At 40.6% G+C, this 21,962-nt stretch overlaps 1 pseudogene; it reads left to right on the top strand.

The window, feature by feature from the left end:
• The window catches only part of LOC132095637 (von Willebrand factor A domain-containing protein 8-like), a 102,467-nt pseudogene that overhangs the window by 60,623 nt on the left and 19,882 nt on the right, over positions 1 to 21,962 (top strand).

The following is a 21,962-nucleotide window of genomic DNA, read 5'->3' as shown; positions in this document are numbered from 1 at the left end:
CCTGATGGCTTTCATTTTATTTTTGCTGTTTTAAAAACATCTCTGAAATGTCTTACATTTAGCTTCATGTAAGGAATTACACATTTTTGGTCCCGACACACATAACTCTCAGGAAGTCCTAAATTTGCAGTTCTATTTCTTACCACATGGTGGCAGACTTATATAAGAAATGTTTTATTATGGTATTTATTTATAGGTTGTAAAATTTGATAAATAATAAAGTTTATAGTGCAGTGAAATAATATTAAGAAGATACTCGTTTGTATCCAAAAATAATCAATTCTGTGTTTTTTCATGTGACTAAATCTTTGTGCACACAGCGTTTTTGTTTGGTGAGATATTTCTTGGCAGATTCTGCTTCTGTATTGAGTATTGCAAGACTTTAGGAATCAACTGTCTGCAGAATTACTGACATTAATCATACACACGCTTGAGATAAAATGCATAAGACAAAGATTTCTGTCTCTCCACATGTGTTGTTAGGTTATTTTGCCATTCTGAAGCTTGTTTGGACACACATGCTGCTAATACTGAGTATTTTCAGTGGCAGGGCTCCAGTTCTGCGCCATCCAATTCACAGATAATCTTGATAGTGGAGTAAATACACCAAACATACAGTCAGAGGATATAATGGAGAGCACTGACCTAGTGTATAGTGCATTTCTATGGGTGGACAGATCATGTCTATGAGACAAAATATGTTAATATTACTAATGAATGAAACATAAGTATTGGTTTGAGACTGGTTGTTTATTGGTTGTTCTACATGACACATCTGTGGAATGAGGGTTACTAAAAATTACCAGACATTAATACATCGGTGGTTGCTAGTGTTTCTTCCATCAAAAATAGCACCAAACAAGTTCATCTGTTGGCATCCATACATGTTGTTCACAGCCTAGAGAATCCAGTGTTGCTTCAAAAGTGTCTCCTGTATTGTATGTTCATAGAAAAGCCAATCAGCGATACACTCCAGCATTTAAATACGGTTGTGTCGCTCTCAACACTCTGTGGAATGTATATGTAGCCTTAATATCTAAATCATAATATTGACTGGTTTGGTATGTGTGTGTGTGTGTGTGTGTGTGTGTGTGTGTGTGTGTGTGTGTGTGTAAGAGTTCACACACTTCCTGTTCTTTCATACAGGTGCACAAAGAGCCTGTTAACCGTCAGGTCATTCTGCACCTCACTGGTTCTCTTTAAGCACACTTACACCAGTCTCCTTATTTCCACATCAAATATTTGCCCAAATGGTTGCATTCTTGACCTTTCAGTGCAGCTCTGTGAATAGCATATGTAAGTTTGTTCAGTTGAGTATCGCTCATGTGAGACTGTTCACTGTTTTGCCTCACTGAAGGAGGGTGAAGTGACAAACATCAAGGAAAGAAAAACCGGGTTCATTACGAATATTATGAGATGAAAGTTTATCAGGACGCTCAAGACTGTGTTATCATGCTGATGGTCTGGGGTTTTCCTCAAAGGCCACAGTCTCCACATCACACACACACAAACAAACCCAAATCCTCCATCACTCTGCTTCTACAGATACAGACGACACTGGAGATCCCACAAACTTGTAGAGGAAAACTAAATCTGGTTACTATTGTCAGTCATTCATTTCTGTGGGGAAAATTAATAAAGTGGAATTTCTGGTAAATTGAAAATTTAACAATTAACTTTTAAACAAAGGTGGAAAAGCTTTTTTAAAAAGTCATTTAAAGCAGTTGAACATAAAGCTGTAACATAACAAATCGTGGGGGAAAAATAATTTGAATACTTTCGCAAAGAAACTGTATATATATATATTTGTTATATCATTTGTAACTAAAAGGTTCTTTATAATGAAAAAAGGTTCATCAGATTATTCAAATGTGTCTTACACTAAGAAAAAAATGGTTATTTTGCAAACTTTACACTAAGAGTTTCTTCCGTGAACACGCAATGTTCGTCAACTGCATAGTTGTAAAAACCACTTTTTGGAAGCTGTATTTTGAAGATTGTGGTGAATCCAGGGTTTTTATTACGGGTCAGGTTTGGCCGATTCGAAGTGCCAAAGATGTTCTTTCATGTATTTGGCCTGGTCTTCAAATGTGAGATCTTCTCTGTTAAAACTGTTACTGTATAGAGACTGATGGAAACATTCCTGTCCCAGACTCCATCTGGCAGGATTCCTCCTCAGGACCTGTGCCATCTCCTCATTCTCTCAGCCTGTCGACCGTCTCGTTCCTCTGCTCTCACAGCGCTCATATTTTCTGCTCTCTCACATGGTGTCATTCAGCCTCAGTCGGAGGCCTTTTGTGCAGCATTCTTGTTCCCAGAAGAGGTGAGCACTCTGTGAGTTGTTTTTCCTCCTCCCTCTGTGCATTAATCAGCTCATGCATCACCCACAACTCCCCAATTCTCTATACATGAGAAAGTTACGAGAAGCCCTTTGACCATGAATCAGTTTCTCCTGGTGATGTGGCGGCCGTCACACGTCCAGACATAACCAAAGGGCTGAAGCTGGCAAATGCATGGCATTCAGTTACATTACATTTTATTAAATAAACTGACATGTTCAGAGAATTTCTGGGCTCAGAAGTTTTACATGTTATCATTAAAAATCGATTTCTCTCTGGATTTTTACTTCTAGGGAATTAGGGAATCGGTATAAATGACCTAAAAAAAGTGGGGTTACAGATTAACTCTAATGCCATTCAAAAGTTTAAGGCCAGTTTAATTTATTAATTTATTTATTAGTTTATTCATTCATTCATTCATTCAAGGGCTGCATTAAATTGATGTACTCTAACAGTGCAGACTTTTATATTGTTTCAAATATATGTTCTTCTTTTGAACTTTCTGTTCATCAAAGAATCAAAAATGATATATCATGGTTTCAACCACAATATTAAGCAGCATAGCTGTTTTCAACATAAATAATAATATGAAATGTTATGAGGGATGATTTCATTGAAGTAATGATGCTAAAAATCCGGCTTTGTATTACAAAATAATAAAAAAATGCAATATAAGTATGTTCAAATAGAAATGTTATTTTAAGATGTACAGTAATAATATTTCACAATATTACCAACCCCAGACGTTGGGAGGGTGATGTAACTCTGTTCCACAGCAGGTTTTTAATAGATGTTAGTTTGCTGTGATTGTATGAAGGTGAATCTGTGAACATCTGTTCACACCTGGTCTACAAAAATCATGTCACTGCAAATAAACTGAACCTCAGACGTTCAGTGTAAACAGCATAATGGGAAACATCATCTAAACTTCTGAAAGAGACTATTATGACTTCATACAGAGATGTCAATCATCTAGCCCTGATATCTGAGAACAGCACATCACATTTTTCCATTATTAAACAGTCTGGATTAGAGTGAATGTCTGTTTGTTTTGTTTTGATTTTCCACTCTTATGTCAGATGTTTGGAATTTAGTTTTTGTACCTGTACGATGTGTATGTACTGTACAGACGTCTATAGGCGGTGTGGTCCTGTGGACTAGATTAGATGACATGACATGTGCACCAGGATGCATTGGGGCTCAGTACAGTCATGCAGGGAATGTCTGACCCTGACGTCAACGCCGCTCACTGATCCTGCTCCATACATGTCCATCTGTATATATGTATTTATAACGTGATCTGTGTAGCATCAGTAATGCAGGATAAAGATATGATATGTGTCTGATGGGAAGTAAGTGTACGCTTTGACTCACCCCTTACACACACATCACAAACCACATACTTACAAAGAGAAATAGAGAGACTCTATTTCATCTAGAAATATCCATGATCTAATACTGTCTGAAATCTTAGGCTGTGTTACGCATTATTAGAGACGTGCATTTTTTATTATTTCATTAAATGTATATAATTTAGAATGAAAAGGAATGTGTTAAAGCAGGATTCGTTAAAGGGATTGCTCACTCCAAAATTTAAATTCTGTCATCATTTACTTTCCCGCAAGTTGTTCCAGACATGACTTACATTCTTCTGTTAAACAACAAAGATCTTTTGGAGAATAAATATAAGTCAGTTCAGAAATGCTAAATTTAAACTTAGAATTATAAGGGAAAAACTAAAATTGTGAGACAACTATAAATCCTTTTAATTTGCATTATTTTTATTATTATTATTTATTATTATTTTTTTTTTTTTGCAATTCTGATTTATATATCTCAGAATTTTGAGTTTATGTATCACAATTAGAATTTTTACGCCAGAACTGTGAGATAAAAGTCAGAATTGAGAATTGTGGCTTGTGGCAGAAACAGGCTTCCAAGTAAATATCTTAATATATATATATATATATAAATATTTTTTGTGTCTTTTTTTCTCAAATTTGTAATAAGTACTAAGATAGTACAGTGATACTAAAACAAGACTGGGCGGGATGCCAACATTTCTAATAAAAAATGTAAATAAAAAAGTAAAAAATGCATTTTAGGGTCTGTTGATGTAACATTGTTTTTGCATTTTTTTTAAATGATTGCATTCACTATTTTTGTGGAACAATTCTGTAAGATAGATGAAAAAGAGTTTGCTTGATTTGCCATTAAATTCTGCAATCACTTCACAAAATCCTTCAATAAAATTACTGTGAATTTAAGACGGTCCAGTCTAACAGTGTTGCTCTATTCTCCCCCGAAACAGTTCCATCATATCCTTGATCTACTGTACAGCAATTCTCCTGATATCTAGTGGTTGTCATAAATCTGCAGCGTGTGTGAAGCAGGATTGTGAAACCGTGAGATCAAGTGAAAACTTGGCGCTGATGTAATGAAGGGGTTTGTGGGCTTGCTGGGCCTCCTGTGGTCAGTGGCTAGTACAGCGTGTCTGACTGCATTGTCCTGCTCTCTGTGTGGGTCTCCGGCTAAACGCTGTGGCCTCTCAGCACCCAGGCCGGGATATTTCATTTCAGAAACAACCTCAAAACATGGGCATTCTTCACATTCCAGCCCAGGCTCCTGCTCTGCCCACTGGGCCGCTAGAAAGGGCAGTGTGGCGCTGCTCCAAGACAGGGACCAGTACCTCTGTCTGAATGCAAACACACCAACAGGCCGACTTTCTTATATGTGTTCAAAACTAAAGGCAGCTGCTGCCTCACCGCACAGACAGTAAATTACTAGTCAGCATATGCTTTTATAATCACATTAGCTGCTAGCCGCAATTGTTCTACATTAAGTGAAATTGGATAAAAAGCTTAAATGGCTTGCCCTAGTTAGCAATGATGACCCATTTGCTTCGATGTGATGTGTCTGTCATTATTGTTCCATAATTTAAGTCTCCTGTACAATACAATCACCTCAAAAAGCTGAAAAAAATATGAAGAAACCTGACATTAGTTTTCAGATTGGTGTGGTATTTTCTGTTATCTATCTATCTATCTATCAATCTATCTGTCTGTCTGTCTGTCTGTCTGTCTGTCTGTCTGTCTGTCTGTCTGTCCGTCCGTCCGTCCGTCCGTCCGTCCGTCCGTCTGTAATGTCAGTAGGGTTTTTTGAGTGTGCGTGTCTCATCTTTGTGCTGTTAAATCCTGGCTAATCTGATGCCACGTTGCACACACACAAATCTCCTTATCATAAACAGAACTGTCACTGATCTTCCCTAGAGATGGGAAGCAACATCTTTTCCCACCACTGTCCCTGTGCTACCCCTTCTTCAGACTAAACACAGGAAAAACATCAAATCTCAGAATGCAATCATTTGGAAATGTATACCAAGCACAAGTGTTGTACAGGCATCTGATATGAATTATCGTTCATCAATTATCTGTAGTCTGCCACGGCGTCTTGCTGGTGTGGCGATTCTGTACATGTTGCCAAATGTAGTTAATCTCTCTATAAACCACGTTCGTCCTGAGCATCTGTAAGCCATCTCTCTCTCTACACACACACACAGAAATGTCGAATTTGCATGACTTCATTTCAGATTGATGCATATGTACTCGTCCCCTACACGTGTACTTCCTTTCAGCTTCAAGTGACTTCAAGTTCATTGACCTTACGTGACCTTACCCAGTCAAAACACGCAGGGTCGTTGTATAATGAGAAATGGCCTTTATATTAATAGAAGCAAAGGAACATTTGGGAACACTAAGTGTCTGTTCTCTCACAGTCCAGCTGTGCTGCTATCTCTCCTGAAGATACAATCACACTTCAAAGTCCTGCTCTCGCAACAACTAGGAAGCCTTCATAGGACGTTCTAGCAGTTATGTTCAGACTGTATTTGTACACAGCAGGGGCTGGAAAGGAGTGTGTGGAGGTCATGAGAAAGCCACAACCCTCTGGATGGGTGCGTGGGTATTAAAGAGAGGCCCAGTGTTTTATGATATTAATGGACTGTGTGAAGGAAGATCAGAGAAGTGAGAGAATACCACTAAATGGATGAGGAGACCTGCTTCAGAGAGCTTTGAGTCTTAGAAGACATACACACAGATCACACATTAAAATCTGTTGCGATATCTAGTCGCGTACCACAAATCTGTGAGGTTCCCCATTACACATAAGAACATTTTGAATGTCTGTGCTCCATTAAAAAAAAATTCTTACATCTTTCTGGATTTTTATCATTTAAAATAAACGAACTTTTGCATTGTCAGTCAGTTTGTGACCTTTTTCCTGCCAGCTCCTCATGAAAATCAACATTCAGTCGCATGACTCATTGTTTCCTGCGACTGTGATTCCAGACTTAATTCATTTTTTACATTAAAAAGTCAGTGTAAGCAAACCTTTTCCTTGTAAGTGGGGCATTTCCTTTGCAGTCATCATTTGAATCCATATGTGTCTCGTTTTCCACTTAGCAAAAAGATGAAGATCAAAAGAGTGAATGTTCAGATAATATTTCAACAAAGATCTGGTTTTTGAAAGCACCTTTTGTTTCAGATCACCATTCAGAGAGACAGTGGACAAGATGTCAGCTCCCCCAAACATTGACAGCAAGATTGACCCCAGAAATGCCCCTCATATAGGGGGGAGCCAGTGGGCTGGAGGCACACGTACAGCAAATCACATGTCTATCAAAAGCTTTACAGTTAATGTGCGCAGACCCTGATCAATATCAGCACACAGGCTGTTTTTTTGCATTTGCTTCCATCATTAATCCAAAAAATATAACACTTATATAGGAACTCAACATAGTGCCTCTATGTATGTGAAGGAGGCAGAGATCCAGCGGGTCTCGGAGGGAAAGGAGGCCCCTACGTCTGGACGCCAAATTTCTCAGGTGGAGAAAGACGCCGTGCCCGATGAGGTGAAGAGAGCAGCACAGCAAAGAAGGCTTTTAAGCAGAGGTACACACATCTGTCTCTCTTATTCATCACTCACTCAGTTAAAACCCTCACAGGTTTCACCAAAAAGCCTACACTTGACCCTGTGTGACCTTTACCCTCTGCTCTCAGTGCTTGTTAATCTCTCCAGATATTCTGCAGTGCTCTGTCAATGAAGCTCACACTCTGTGCTTGTGACTATATTCATGGGTTAGGCTATGTTTTATAATGTACTGAGCTGCCCGAGTATGCAGTAAATGCATCAGTAATGCATATGCCCTTTGATGAAAAAGCAATCCCATAATGCACTGTATTGAGCTGCAGTGAATTTTTTTTATTATTATAGTAATTCATCTAGTTGCCAAGTTTGCCTTTCAAATTTTATTTTCGTTTGACTTGATGTACAATCATAAGTTTAAAAACAAAATATATACAAACCAGATTCCAAAAAAAGCTGGGACACTGTTCAAATTGTGAGTAAAAAATTAATGGAATAGTTTACAAATCTCATAAACTTATATTTTATTCACAATAGAATATAGATAACATATCAAATGTTGAAAATGAGACATTTTGTAATCTCATGCCAAATATTGGCTCATTTTGGATTTCATGAGAGATACACATTCCAAAAAAGTTGGGACAGGTAGCAATAAGAGGCCGGAAAAGTTAAATCTACATATTAGGAACAGCTGGAGGACCAATTGGCAACTTATTAGGTCAACTGGCAACATGATTGGGTATAAAAATAGCCTCTCAGAGTGGCAGTGCCTCTCAGAAGTCAAGATGAGCAGAGGATCACCAATTCCCCCAATGCTGCAGCGAAAAATAGTGGAACAATTCAGAAAGGAGTTTCTCAGAGAAAAATTGCAAAGAGTTTGAAGTTATCATCATCTACAGTTCATAATATCATCCAAAGGTTCAGAGAATCTGGAACAATCTCTGTGCGTAAGGGTCAAGGCCGGATAACCATACTGGGTGCTCGTGATCTTCGGGCCCTTAGATGACACTGCATCACATACAGGAATGACACTGTAATGGAAATCACAACATGGGCTCAGGAATACTTCCAGAAAACATTGTTGGTACTATAGGTCAAAAAAGAAGCCATATCTAAACAAGATCCAGAAGCGCAGACATTTTCTCTGGGCCAAGGCTCATTTAAAATGGACTGTGGCAAAGTGGAAAACTGTTCTGTGGTCAGACGAATCAAAATTTGAAGTTCTTCTTGGAAAACTGGGATGCCATGTCATCCGGACTAAAGAGGACAAGGACAACCCAAGTTGTTTTCAGTGTTCAGTTCAGAAGCCTGCATCTCTGATGGTATGGGGTTGCATGAGTGCGTGTGGCATGGGCAGATAACACACCTGGAAAGGCTCCATCAATGCTGAAAGGTATATCCTAGTTCTAGAACAGCATATGCTCCCATCCAGACGTCATCTCTTTCAGGGAAGACCTTGCATTTTCCAACATGACAATGCCAGACCACATACTGCATCAATTACAACATCATGGCTGCGTAGAAGAAGGATCCGTGTACTGAAATGGCCAAACTGCAGTCCAGATCTTTCACCCATAGAAAACATTTGGCACATCATAAAGAGGAAGATGCAACAAAGAAGACCTAAGACAGTTGAGCAACTAGATGTCACGATCGGTGTTACAGAAAACACAGGAGAGGGAACCAATCGCAGGTAAGTCATTTATTAAAGGGTAATCCAAAAGGGGTAAACAGTCCAGGCAGGGTCAAAACCAGAATATCCAAATCCAAACATAAACAAGACACGAACACAAGGCAAGGACAAGAGCTGACGGACATGAGTTTCAAACATTAAACAAGGACTCCGTAACACAGACTCAGACAGACCGGGTATAAATACACAGAAGGATAATGAGGGAACAGGAGACAGGTGGGGAACAATCAATTACTAACAAGGAGGAAGGTGACCAAATAAGGGAACAGGAAGTGATAAGGTGACAGACACCGTGAGAAAGGGGGACATCTAGTGGAAACCCAGGGACACAACCCAGACACTGTGACAGTACCCCCCCTCTACGGAGCAGCTCCCAGACGCTCCACGACAGACACAAAACAGAGACCAGGAGGGAGGCGGACAGGTGGAGGCTCAGGGGGAGGGACGGAGGGCCAGACTCACTGAGGGGAACAGACAGAAACATAACAGAAACCAAGAAACACAAAACAGAAATCCATAAGGACATCATGTGGCGCCCCCCAGGGCGGAGCAGAAGACCACCACAGCCGTGTGGTCAAGGCGGAAGCCCCCCAGGGCGGAGCAGAAGACCACCACAACCGTGTGGTCAGGACGGAAGCCCCCCAGGGTGGAGCAGAAGACCACCACGTCCTTGTGGACAAAGCCAGAGTCCTCCAGGGCGGAGCGGAAGACCCCCACAGCCGTGTGGTCAGGGCAGAAGGCCCCCAGGGCAGAGCAGAAGACCACCACAGCCATGTGGTCAGGACCAGAGCTCCCCAAGGCTGAGCAGACCTCCGTGCGGCTGGACCAACAGGACGACAAAACTCTGGTAATTCCCTGGTGTCCTTACTGGACTCCAGAAGATTGGTGCTGGCCTGACACTGCTCATGAAGATCATTGGTGACTTGCCTTTGTTCATGAAAATCATTGGTGACTTGCCTTTGTTCATGAAGATCAGAGGTGACTTGCCTTTGTTCATGAAGATCAGAGGTGACTTGCCTTTGTTCATGAAGATCAGAGGTGACTTGCCTCTGTTCATGACGATCAGAGGTGACTTGCCTCAGTCCTTGAAGATCATAGGTGACTTGCCTCAGTCCTTGAAGATCACCGGTGACTTGCCTCAGTCCTTGAAGATCACCGGTGACTTGACTCAGTCCTTGAAGATCACCGGTGACTTGACTCAGTCCTTGAAGATCACCGGTGACTTGACTCAGTCCTTGAAGATCACCGGTGACTTGACTCAGTCCTTGAAGATCACCGGTGACTTGACTCAGTCCTTGAAGATCACCGGTGACTTGACTCAGTCCTTGAAGGTCAACGGTGACTTGACTCAGTCCTTGAAGGTCAACGGTGACTAGCCCGGACTCTGAAAAGTCAACGGTGACTAGCCCGGACTCTGAAAAGTCAACGGTGACTAGCCCGGACTCTGGAGGATCAGCGGTGACTAGCCCGGACTCTGGAGGATCAGCGGTGACTAGCCCGGACTCTGGAGGATCAGCGGTGACTAGCCCTGACTCTGGAGGATCAGCGGTGACTAGCCCTGACTCTGGAGGATCAGCGGTGACTAGCCCTGACTCTGGAGGATCAGCGGCGACTAGCCCTGACTCTGGAGGATCAGCGGCGACTAGCCCTGACTCTGGAGGATCAGCGGCGACTAGCCCTGACTCTGGAGGATCAGCGGCGACTAGCCCTGACTCTGGAGGATCAGCGGCGACTAGCCCTGACTCTGGAGGATCAGCGGCGACTAGCCCTGACTCTGGAGGATCAGCGGCGACTAGCCCTGACTCTGGAGGATCAGCGGCGACTAGCCCTGACTCTGGAGGATCAGCGGCGACTAGCCCTGACTCTGGAGGATCAGCGGCGACTAGCCCTGACTCTGGAGAGTTCACTGGCGACTAGCCCTGACTCTGGAGAGTTCACTGGCGACTAGCCCTGACTCTGGAGAGTTCACTGGCGACTAGCCCTGACTCTGGAGAGTTCACTGGCGACTAGCCCTGACTCTGGAGGGTTCACTGGCGACTAGCCCTGACTCTGGAGGGTTCACTGGCGACTAGGCCTGACTCTGGAGGGTTCACTGGCGACTAGGCCTGACTCTGGAGGGTTCACTGGCGACTAGCCCTGACTCTGGAGGGTTCACTGGCGACTAGCCCTGACTCCGGAGAGTTCACTGGCGACCAGCCCTGACTCCGGAGAGTTCACTGGCGACCAGCCCTGACTCCGGAGAGTTCACTGGCGACTAGCCATGACTCCGGAGAGTTCACTGGCGACTAGCCCTGACTCCGGAGAGTTCACTGGCGACTAGCCCTGACTCCGGAGAGTTCACTGGCGACTAGCCCTGACTCCGGAGAGTTCACTGGCACCTGACTCGACTCCGGAGAGTTCACTGGCACCTGACTCGACTCCGGAGAGTTCACTGGCACCTGACTCGACTCCGGAGAGTTCACTGGCACCTGACTCGACTCCGGAGGGTCAGCTGAGACTCTCATCCTGTGCAGCTGCGCTGGGCAAGCGGCCATCTTGTACTGTGGTGCTGGGCTGGCGGCCATCTGGGGTTGTGGCGCTGGACTGGCGGCCATCTTGTACTGTGGCGCTGGACCGTTGGCCAATTTGGGCATTGGCGCTGGGTTAGCGGCCATCTTGTGCAGTGGCGCTGGACTGACGGCCATCTTGTGCTGTGGCGCTGGACTGACGGCCATCTGGTGCTGTGGCGCTGGACTGACGGCCATCTGGTGCTGTGGCGCTAGGCTGACGGCCATCTTGGGTTGTGGAGCTGAACCGGTGGCCAATTTGGGCATTGGCGCTGGGCTGGCGGCCATCTTGGGCTGTGGCGCTGGAACGGTGGCCAATTAGGGCATTGGTGCTGGGTTAGCGGCCATCTTGTGCTGTGGCGCTTGGCTGGTAGCCATTCTGGGCAGTGGTGCTGGACTGTCGGCCATCTTGGGTTGTGGCGCTTGGCTGGCTGCCATCCTGGGCAGTGGTGCTGGGCTGACGACCACCCCGCCGGAAGAGACAGAAGTGGCTGGGGCATCCCACCGAAGCCGATGCTGCAGGTAGCGCACAATTTCCCAGAATTCCAGTGTCTCTAACTGCGCCATCTCCTCCTGAGACACTGGATCATCCAGCCCGCCATTAAAATAGTACTTGAGGGCCGCATCGTTGTAGCCCATGCCCTCGGCCAGGGACCAGAACACCTGAGCCAGGGCCCCCACTTCATTGCCCTCTTGGCGGAGGGCGATCAACCGAAGGTACTTGGTTCGCCGCTCCGCCATCTTGGCTGGGGGCCGGAAAAACGACATACCGCTGGTTCCCTGTGTGACGGAGTCCTTCTGTCACGATCGGTGTTACAGAAAACACAGGAGAGGGAACCAATCGCAGGTAAGTCATTTATTAAAGGGTAATCCAAAAGGGGTAAACAGTCCAGGCAGGGTCAAAACCAGAATATCCAAATCCAAACATAAACAAGACACGAACACAAGGCAAGGACAAGAGCTGACGGACATGAGTTTCAAACATTAAACAAGGACTCCGTAACACAGACTCAGACAGACCGGGTACACAGAATACACAGAAGGATAATGAGGGAACAGGAGACAGGTGGGGAACAATCAATTACTAACAAGGAGGAAGGTGACCAAATAATGGAACATGAAGTGATAAGGTGACAGACACCGTGAGAAAGGGGGACATCTAGTGGAAACCCAGGGACACAACCCAGACACTGTGACACTAGAAGCCTGTATTAGACAAGAATGGGACAACATTCCTATTCCTAAACTTGAGCAACTGGTCTCCTCAGTCCCCAGACGTTTGCAGACTGTTATAAAAAAAAAAAGAGGGGATGCCACACAGTAGTAAACATGGCCTTGTCCCAACTTTTTTAAAATGTGTTGGTGGCCTGAAATTTAAAATCAACTTATTTTTCCCTTAAAATGATACATTTTCTCAGTTTAAACATTGGATATGTCATCTATGTTGTATTCTGAATAAAATATTGAAATTTGAAACTTCCACACCATTGCATTCTGTTTTTATTCACAATCTGTACAGTGTCTCAACTTTTTTGGATTAGGGTTTGTATATTAAAAAAGAAAACTAATAAAAGTGACAAAAACACACTACAAAATGACCAGACAAATAACTGTAATAAAAATTTAAAAATACCTTATAAAAAAGAAAAAATGCATTAACAGAAAAACTACAAGTGTCTCAATGATCCAAGAGGGCAAATAAAGTGAGATATTGATTTAAATATTTTTGTATTGTAAGTCAACATTAATTGCAATGCATTTTAATTCCATAATATGACCTCTGAGTAAAACAGAACATTGTTTGGAAAAGTTGTTTTTTTAAGCATCGAGAGCTTATTGGATCATGAAAAGTGATGTTAAATGCCCAAATGAATATGTGTTTGCTAAAACAATTGTTTTTGGCTATTTAAGCTAACATGATCCAATAACCACATGGCCTAAGCAACACTAGAGGAAACGGAAATAGCATACACTGATTCATTCACAATAAGACAATCAACCTGCATCAAGTGCAGGACTATGCTTTAAAACAGACCGGAGATACTATTATGAGTGGCTTATAAAAAACAGCATGTTCCAGATCACAGAATGAACACTACAGAGCCCAGATATCTCAAATATACAGCCTCTGAATGCTGCGATTCACTACGCTGCATGAAGCAAGTGAAAGAAACCTCTGTTTGGCCCAGTGGACTGCACAAAGCTGCACAAACACACACTTATAAATTTAATGTGATGATTTTTGTTAGTCATACATAAATGAAACGGTCAAATTTCTATTACCAACTTTGTTTACAATAACCATATTTATGATCTATAAATCCAATTTGTTTTAATCTCATACATTTTAAAGAAATTTATATTGCCTACTCCACAGCTAACCGCATTTTTATATTTTTATATTTTTACAATGAACAGATTTTTACTAAATCTAAGAACTAAGTGAATGCATTTTGAAAATTTTAAGAAAGTCAAACTGATGCAGTTAGGCCTTAATATTTTTGATGTGTCCTTTGCTTGTTTTTAAAGCTTATTTTTTTCTTAAAAGGGGGTTTAATATGCTTTTTCTTGTTCTTTTGAAATTAAATGGTTTTATTAAAGTTCCTAAAACAACTTTTTCACTTCTGAAAGTTAGAGATAGGACAGAAAATGCTCACATAAACCTATATTTTTTGTTTTGGTGAAATAAACCTTGAATACGATTAGGAGCGGACAAACAGAATATGGCCCCTTTTAAAGCTGTGTGCCGCCATCAAAATTAAATTTAGTGAGAAATTCAAAGGGTAAAGCAGAGAAATGCATGTGATCCTTTACAGATTGTGTGTTCTTTTCTATGCATGGTGTTAAGACGGTGGCATGAAACGCAGGGCAGGATGGGTGCTTTTTTGCAAGTATGTGTTGCACCCAAACAACTTTTCTTTGTAAAAATAATCTTTTAATTTTGCTGAACTACAGTGCTGTGAATAAGTTTTTGCCCCCGTCCTGTTTTTTTTATTTTTTATAATTATTTGCATATTTGTCACACGTCAATGACTCAGATCATCGAACAAATTTTAATACTACACAAAGATAACCAGAGTAAATACAAAATGCAGTTTTGAAATAATGATTTCATTTATTAAGGGAAACAAATATGTCCAAAATCTACAAATAAAAAAGTTAATATATCTTATTTTAAGGGAATATAGATATTTTTGGTGTGAAAAAAGACTTTTATATAGTTATTAGAAGCAATTTTCTCTGTTTCTGTTGTGTTTGTGTTAGTCAGTCGAGTGAAGCAGAGCACTTTTTCACTCTCATTGGCTGCAGGGCCACGCTGGCCAGCTCTCTCTCTCTCTCTCTCTCTCTGTGGACAGGTTTGGAATTCAGGAGAAAATAGCAGCAGCAGTCTGTCCTCTCTCCAATAACACTGTGCAAAGAATGTGAGCTTCAGAGGCCAGACAGGAAACCCACAGCCTGTGCGTGTGTGAGAAAGAGTAGCACAGCAGGAAGAAGGAGAGCGATGATACCACGAGCGACAAGAGAATGCTCCTTACATGTTGCATTATCTTTTGTAGCACAGAAACAATCACTTCTGTGACATTTTTGCTCCAGGTGCTGGTGGAGAGGTGAGGGATGATTTCTTTTGAAAGGAAACACAGTGTCACAGTATTTTGAGATAGGGCTTCAGATCACACCATCTGGTCTGATCTCACACCTGATAGTGTGGCTGTGTGAGCGCACCTGAGCTCTGTGGGCCGCTATGGTCTAGAGGCTCTTCACACTCTGTTTCCTCCTCATGACATCAAACGCATCTTTGTAACGCACACACACATTCATGAAGGCACATCCTGGGTCTGAGCAGAAGAGCAGGATTAACTGTAGAATCCGTTTAGGGATTATTGTCTTTACCCCACCTGTGCATCAAATGACTGAGGGAGCCTCACAAAACCTGTCAGGAACATGATTCAATGGGCCATATTTCACCACGAAATAAATAAATAAAAACAACTAAAATGTTTGTAAGGTTTGAGATAGCAGCTCTTGCTTAGCCAGTCCTTAAGGTTTGGTTTGATGGTACTATTAGCTTTGCCAACCAGCGGTTGACAGATGGATTTTTAAGGAAACCTATTTGAAAACAGTCATTGTATTTGCAGCTCTGGCACAATTACACATTTCACCTTTAGACAAAACAATACAATAATCAAATGTATGGGCTTTTTAATTTCATTTGTTTGTTTATTTAGTTAGTTTGCAATTTCACATTTTAAAACAATTTAGCACAACCCCTCCTAATCTTATTATTTTAATGCAAAAAGTAATTTAAAAAGATATGTAATGCATATTATAGGGTGACCAGATGTACGTCTGTTTTGCCAATCATGTTTTGTTACGTATTTCTAAAAAAATTTATGACTGGGTGATCAGAGCTAGTAGTAGAAGTGTTCTGTCACGCAAGAACAGACTAATCAAAGGTAACTAAGCTTTACCATCCAATCATAATTTGTTATGGATTAATCAAGCAAGTGAAAGCAGGATAGATAGATGGAATCACGCTGAATGACACACAACAGAAGAGCTCTCTCAGCTCTTGCGCAAATACACACACAGCTGTCAAAATGTCCATCGTGTAGAGTATTTCACGTAAATACAGTCGGTTATGGCTTAAGTGAACATAAACAGGTGAGTGAAAACTGCATATGTGTCAATACATTCATTCTGTCTTAAAGGGACAGCAACCTAATTAAATACCTTTCTGTCTCTTTTTAATGTTAATCAAACAACAAAATAAAGTATGCATTTTAAACTGTTAACTGTATTAGAACATGTGTATGTAGTATGTGTAATATGTGTATCTATCGTATTTGTCATATGCTTTGTAATTTTCTTTTGTATTCTCTACGTGTGTGTATGTAGGATATATATTAATTTAGGTATCATAAAATAAAATTTCTCGTATCGTAGTCATGTATAATTTTTTTTGATATTAGGGTTTATTAATTAAAGGTATCTTGTCTCAAATGGGGGTGGAGTGGGGGGTCTTTCAAATATTATGTTGAACATCTAGGGGCCTTCAAGTCAAAAGGTTTGAGAACCACTGAAATAAGCTTTGGTTCCTTTATTATTCCCAAACTGATGAGTGGGCTTTGAGCACCTGGGTGTGTGTGTGTGTGTGTGTGTGTGTGTGTGTGTGGGTGGGTGGGTGAGTGGGTGCTGGTCGTGGAGCTGTAGGGACTTGCCCCAAGAGAAATGTTTATCCTACATCTCCTACCCTCAAGTGTGCGTTATTCTCTATCTTGACAGCTGTACTTAATGTGTGACTAAACAGAACCTGTATCGATCAATGTCCTCTGAAATCCTCAGCCTCAGAACACTCCTTAAAGACTTACTACACATTGTTCGCAAGTTTAAACGCCTCAGGGGAAGAATCTAAATGAAGAGAGATTTTCTGAGGAAAATGTTAGTAGCTCTTATCTGTACAAATCTCACAGCCACAATGCTAGAAGAATATGCATGTGAGGTTGCTAGGGTGGCTGCTAAGTGGTTGCTTAATAAGAAACATGATTTTGGAGAATTATTCATACATGTAATAAACAGATTGGCACACACTAAAGTTTAATATTTACTGTATGGTTAGAGGTTTGTTGAAATCTCACACGAGCAGTAATTTTACTGGTGCTTTACTCTGTAGAGTTAGTCATTGGAACACTGCAGATTGTGTTTGTATGACTGAAGTCTCATGTTTTTATTTCAGGTTCAAGGAAATTGAGATGAGTGAGTATGATGCCACCACGTACGAATGTTTCTCAGGAGCGGTCAGGTGACCGGTCCAGTCGCTCCGCATCATTCTGGACAGTCTGCAGGTACAGTAAACACCTCTAGTAGTCCAGCGATTCCCAAACATTTTCATGCTAGGACTCACCTAGAGGGGTTTTTATTGATCTCAATTGTAGTGAAATTTAGATAAACTTATTTACTTATCAGTTTAATTGCATTATGATAAGGCTTACAATATATTTCAAAATTTGGGTTCAGCATGATTTCAATGGTTTTGAAAAAATCTTATCAAGGCTGCATTTATTAGACCAAAAGTACAGTAAAAACTGTGAGATTTAACAATATAAAATAACTTTTATATTTTAATATATTGTGAAATGTAAGTTATTTCTGTGATGGTAAAGCTGAATTTTCAGCATCGTTACTCCAGACTTCAGGGTCACATGATCCTCCAGTAATCATTCTAATATGCTGATTTACTGCTCAAGAAACTTTTCATATTGTAAATGTTGAAAACACTTATGCTATATAAACTCAATATTTTTGTGGTAACATTAACGCTAATACTTTTTTCAGAAGTCCTTGTTGAATAAATGTATGATTTTATGTACATACAGTGGGGCTCGAAAGTTCGGGCACTCCTTGCAGAATCTTTGAAAATGTGAATAATTAAAAAAAAAATAAGAGAGTTCATACTAAATGTATGTTATTTTTTATATATTACTGTCCTGAGTAAGATATTGTAAATAAAAGATGTTTACATTTAGTCCACAAGACAAAAAAAAATGCTGAAATTATTAAAATAACCCCATTCAAAAGTTTGGGAACCCTTGGTTCTTACTGTGTGTGTTTACCTGATGATCCACGACTGTCTTTCTGTTTTGTGATGGTTGTGCATGAGTCCCTTGTTTGTTCTGAACAGTTAAACTGAGAACTGTTCTTCAGAAAAATCTTTAAGGTCCTGCAGATTCTTCAGTTTTCCAGCATCTTTGCATAATTGAACCCTTTCCAGCAGTAACTGTGTGATTTTGAGATACATCTTTTCACACTAAGGACAGTTGAGGGACTCAAACACAACTATTAAAAAAGGTTCAAACATTCACTGATGCTCCAGAAGGAAACAAGATGCATTAAGAGTTGGGGGGTGAAAACTTCTGGAATTTGAAGATCAAGGTAAATTGTACTTAATTTGTGTTCCGGGAAACATACAAGTATTGTCTGTTGCTTACGAAGGGCAGAACTAAATGGAAAAAAATTTAATTTCAACAAAATAAAAAATATTTGGCCATCTTCATCGTGTTCAAAAGTTTTCAAAAGCTCTTAATGCATCTTGTTTCCTTCTGGAGCATCAGTGAATGCAGCTGCTGAACTTGACACGGCCTGATTGGTCCGTTGATATGGACCCAGACGGCCCTCATTCTGTATGGAGAGATGTCCGGTAGCATGCCTGATCTTTTTTGTTTGTGTGTGGGTGGACAGAGAGCTGGAACAAGGGTGGAGTTTCTCAGAAAATGCTGATTGAAGACCAGTTATTTTCCCCCGTCTACATTGTACAAAGCGTGCAGCGGCGGCTCGATCTGATCTGAGATCTGTGTGCGCTCTGAGCCGAGTGCTCATGAGGATTCCCTGTGTTGTGTGAACAGAGCGCCGGCTCCAGCCGCTGGGAGGATCAGGTTCCTCTTTGGCAGCTCGTGTGAGGAGCTCTGCTCTAAGACAGATGTGTTTATGTGAAAACATGGTAACAAGGATTATCTCTGTCTGTCTTTCACAGTCCGCTCCTCTAAATCAGCGCTATCTCCTTTCACCTACGAAAGTGCTGTAAAGAGAGCTGGCAGACGCACAGGCCTGTGTGTGGTCCAGATGAGCGCGCTGGCATCGCTCTGCACAGGTTCTGTCCTGAGAAGAACTTAACCTCCACCTCACCCTGAGCCTCTGTTCACCACTCGGGCTTTTCCAGATAGTAATTTCACCAGTGCCTATTCATTTGCTCCTCTGAAGATGCCGACACACACTCGGAGTTTGGAAACGTCTACACATTCTGTATTATTTTCAACATCTTAGAGTAATTCTACAGCTTTTAACCAGTTTTGTTATGTCCTTCTTGGGATGCTTTTTAAACAATATTGAGACACTACTAGAAAAACATTGACCGCTTTTCCTTTTCTGTCCAGTTTCCAACTGTTTTAAAAATGAAATACAATATATAAAATTTTACAAATATTTATAAATATCCAGTTTGGGGGGGGGGGGGGGGTTTGGGGGGTTAACCACTATTAATGTTCACATGTATGTGAACACTTAGTAACTGCTCTTCCTTTTCTATCCAATTTCCAACTTCAAAAATAATACCCCCCCCCCCAATACATATTTACTATTTAACACACTTTTAAGGCTCAAATGTATGCTTATTGGCTGCATATTATGGGAGGGAAACAATCATACGCAGCTATATTTATTTATTAAAGTGCCACTATTATGGGTTATGAAAGGCTCATATTTTGGTTTTGGGAGTCCCCAACAAGAGGTTGACATGCATGCAAGGTAAAAAAATAAAAAAATAAATACATAAAAAACATTCATTGTCTTATAATATGCATTTATTTTTACCTGACTTGCTCAGCAACTCCCAAACAATGAGTTTAACTGTTAATTTTTTCCAAACTCCTCCTTTGCGTGACGCTAATCTGCTGTGATTGGTCGGATTTGTCTCATTTTTATTTCATCATGCCTGACTGATAAAGCAGCGTTTGTGAGCACAGTGTTGCTTTGTGTACAGCGTTACCAGGGAAGCCGCTGTTTTACCACTCCAAAAGTGGCACCTAGTGACATCAACATGAAACGGCTTGGGATTAATTTTAAAATCGACTCATTTCAATGATTCAGAGTCGACTCTTTCTTTTGAGGGACAATATCTTTATAGACAGTGCACTTTCAGATTTAAAACTTTGCAGGACGTTTTCATTCACTAGAGCTGTGTTACACACTGCATGAAAGGTTATTTAAAAAAAGCCATAAATAGGGGCACTTTAAGATTATGAGAAATATAAATGTAGTTAAGTTTGTCTAAACTTTTGAATGTATAGTGAACAAAGAAGCACACACGAAAAGAAAAAAACATAAACAGCTCCTCTATCTTCAAAGGAATGCATATGAAAGCTGTAAAAAGAGAGCAAAACAGCACATTTGTAGCTGTGTCTTTACTCTGTAATCACTGCTCATCATGGTAGCATATGTTTTTAACTCTCCTGAAGGTTCACACACCTCCCTGACAGATACGTGCTGTAGTGTGTGGTACATGCACTCATAGAGACTCTGCTGAGACACATGCTTGAGGACTATTAATGCTGTTTACAATGTTATACTTAGAGTTATGTGTTTTTCAGAAGTTTCCAAAAATAAAACAATGTTTTGGTTGAGATTAAGGGATGCAAAATAATAACCAATACCACATTTGCAGATTTTGAGAAGCTAATTGTGCATGTTCATTTCCTCTATTTTTACATAATGATTGATGTTTGTATCTTTATTTTTTTATTTATTTACACAAAATGGATTCAGATTATTTTAATATCAAACATTATAGTTATTGATTAACACATGGGAATATGTGTCATTAATAAAAGCTCTGGTGTGTTGTGTTTGTTTGTGGCCAGGTTATGCTAACGTAGTCCGGCTTTTCATCATTCAGGTCTGAAATCCGTTTAAGCAATGGCTGCATTTGTGTGGAGATGGAGCATTAGAGACTTGAGATGTGACACAGAATGGAGCAGATGATCTCATCCATTCAGTCAGTCCCTGGAGTGCCATCTTCAGCTCGTGACTCTTTATTACTTCACATTTCTGTCTAAAACTTGTGCAAGAGCATATTCTTTCCTCACTTCCTGTATAATAATAATGGGTGAAAGAGGTGTGTATGTCTGTGACTGTGTCTGGATCTGTGTGTGTTAACATGCCTGTGCCTTGTGTTCACGTGTGTGTGCAGTGTTGGGAAGGTTACTTTGGAAATGTAATAGGTTACAGATTACAAGTTACCCTGTTTAAAATGTAATAGTAGTGTAACTTTTTCAATTACTTTATTAAAGTTATGTAACTAATTACTTTTGAGTACTTTTTGATTACTTTTCAAAATTTGTGAAAATTAAAGAATAATAAATAAAAGCATATACATCAACTTAAATACAGTTATCTAATAAGCATGTGACGTATTCTGTGTACTAAACTCCTGAAACATTGGTGTTTTTTTGAAACTGCTGTCTCTGTATATGATGATAGTTTTCTCAAAATAAGTAAAATGCACATGAGGTGACACAGAGCAGTTCTAGAAATTGTGTTTATGTGCTCGTGTACTCCTATATTGAGGCGGCAGAGGTTGAAAACACTAGTAGGCCTATGTGTAGAAAATGAAACCATGTCTTTGCCATTAATTTACAGGAGGGGCGGACTGGGAAAAAAAATCAGACTGGAAAATTCAAACTCATACAAACAAATTCATGGACAAAACTATTTTTTATCTATTTTAAATCTTTAATTTGGGGACATGCAAAATAATTAAAAGTTCTCTCCTGAACTGCACCTTCACTTCCATTTTTCTCTTCAGTCTCTTTATTTTGCCCTGTTATCCATCTCTCTCATGACTTTAATACTCAAGATTGAACAAAACTATACTTTACAATACAATACTCTACAATACTATAATAGCTT

The sequence above is a fragment of the Carassius carassius genome, chromosome 19 (assembly GCF_963082965.1).
Source record: "Carassius carassius chromosome 19, fCarCar2.1, whole genome shotgun sequence".
Lineage (NCBI taxonomy): Eukaryota > Metazoa > Chordata > Actinopteri > Cypriniformes > Cyprinidae > Carassius > Carassius carassius.
Note: the sequence above shows the minus strand (reverse complement) of the source record. Positions and strands in the feature narration are given on the sequence as shown.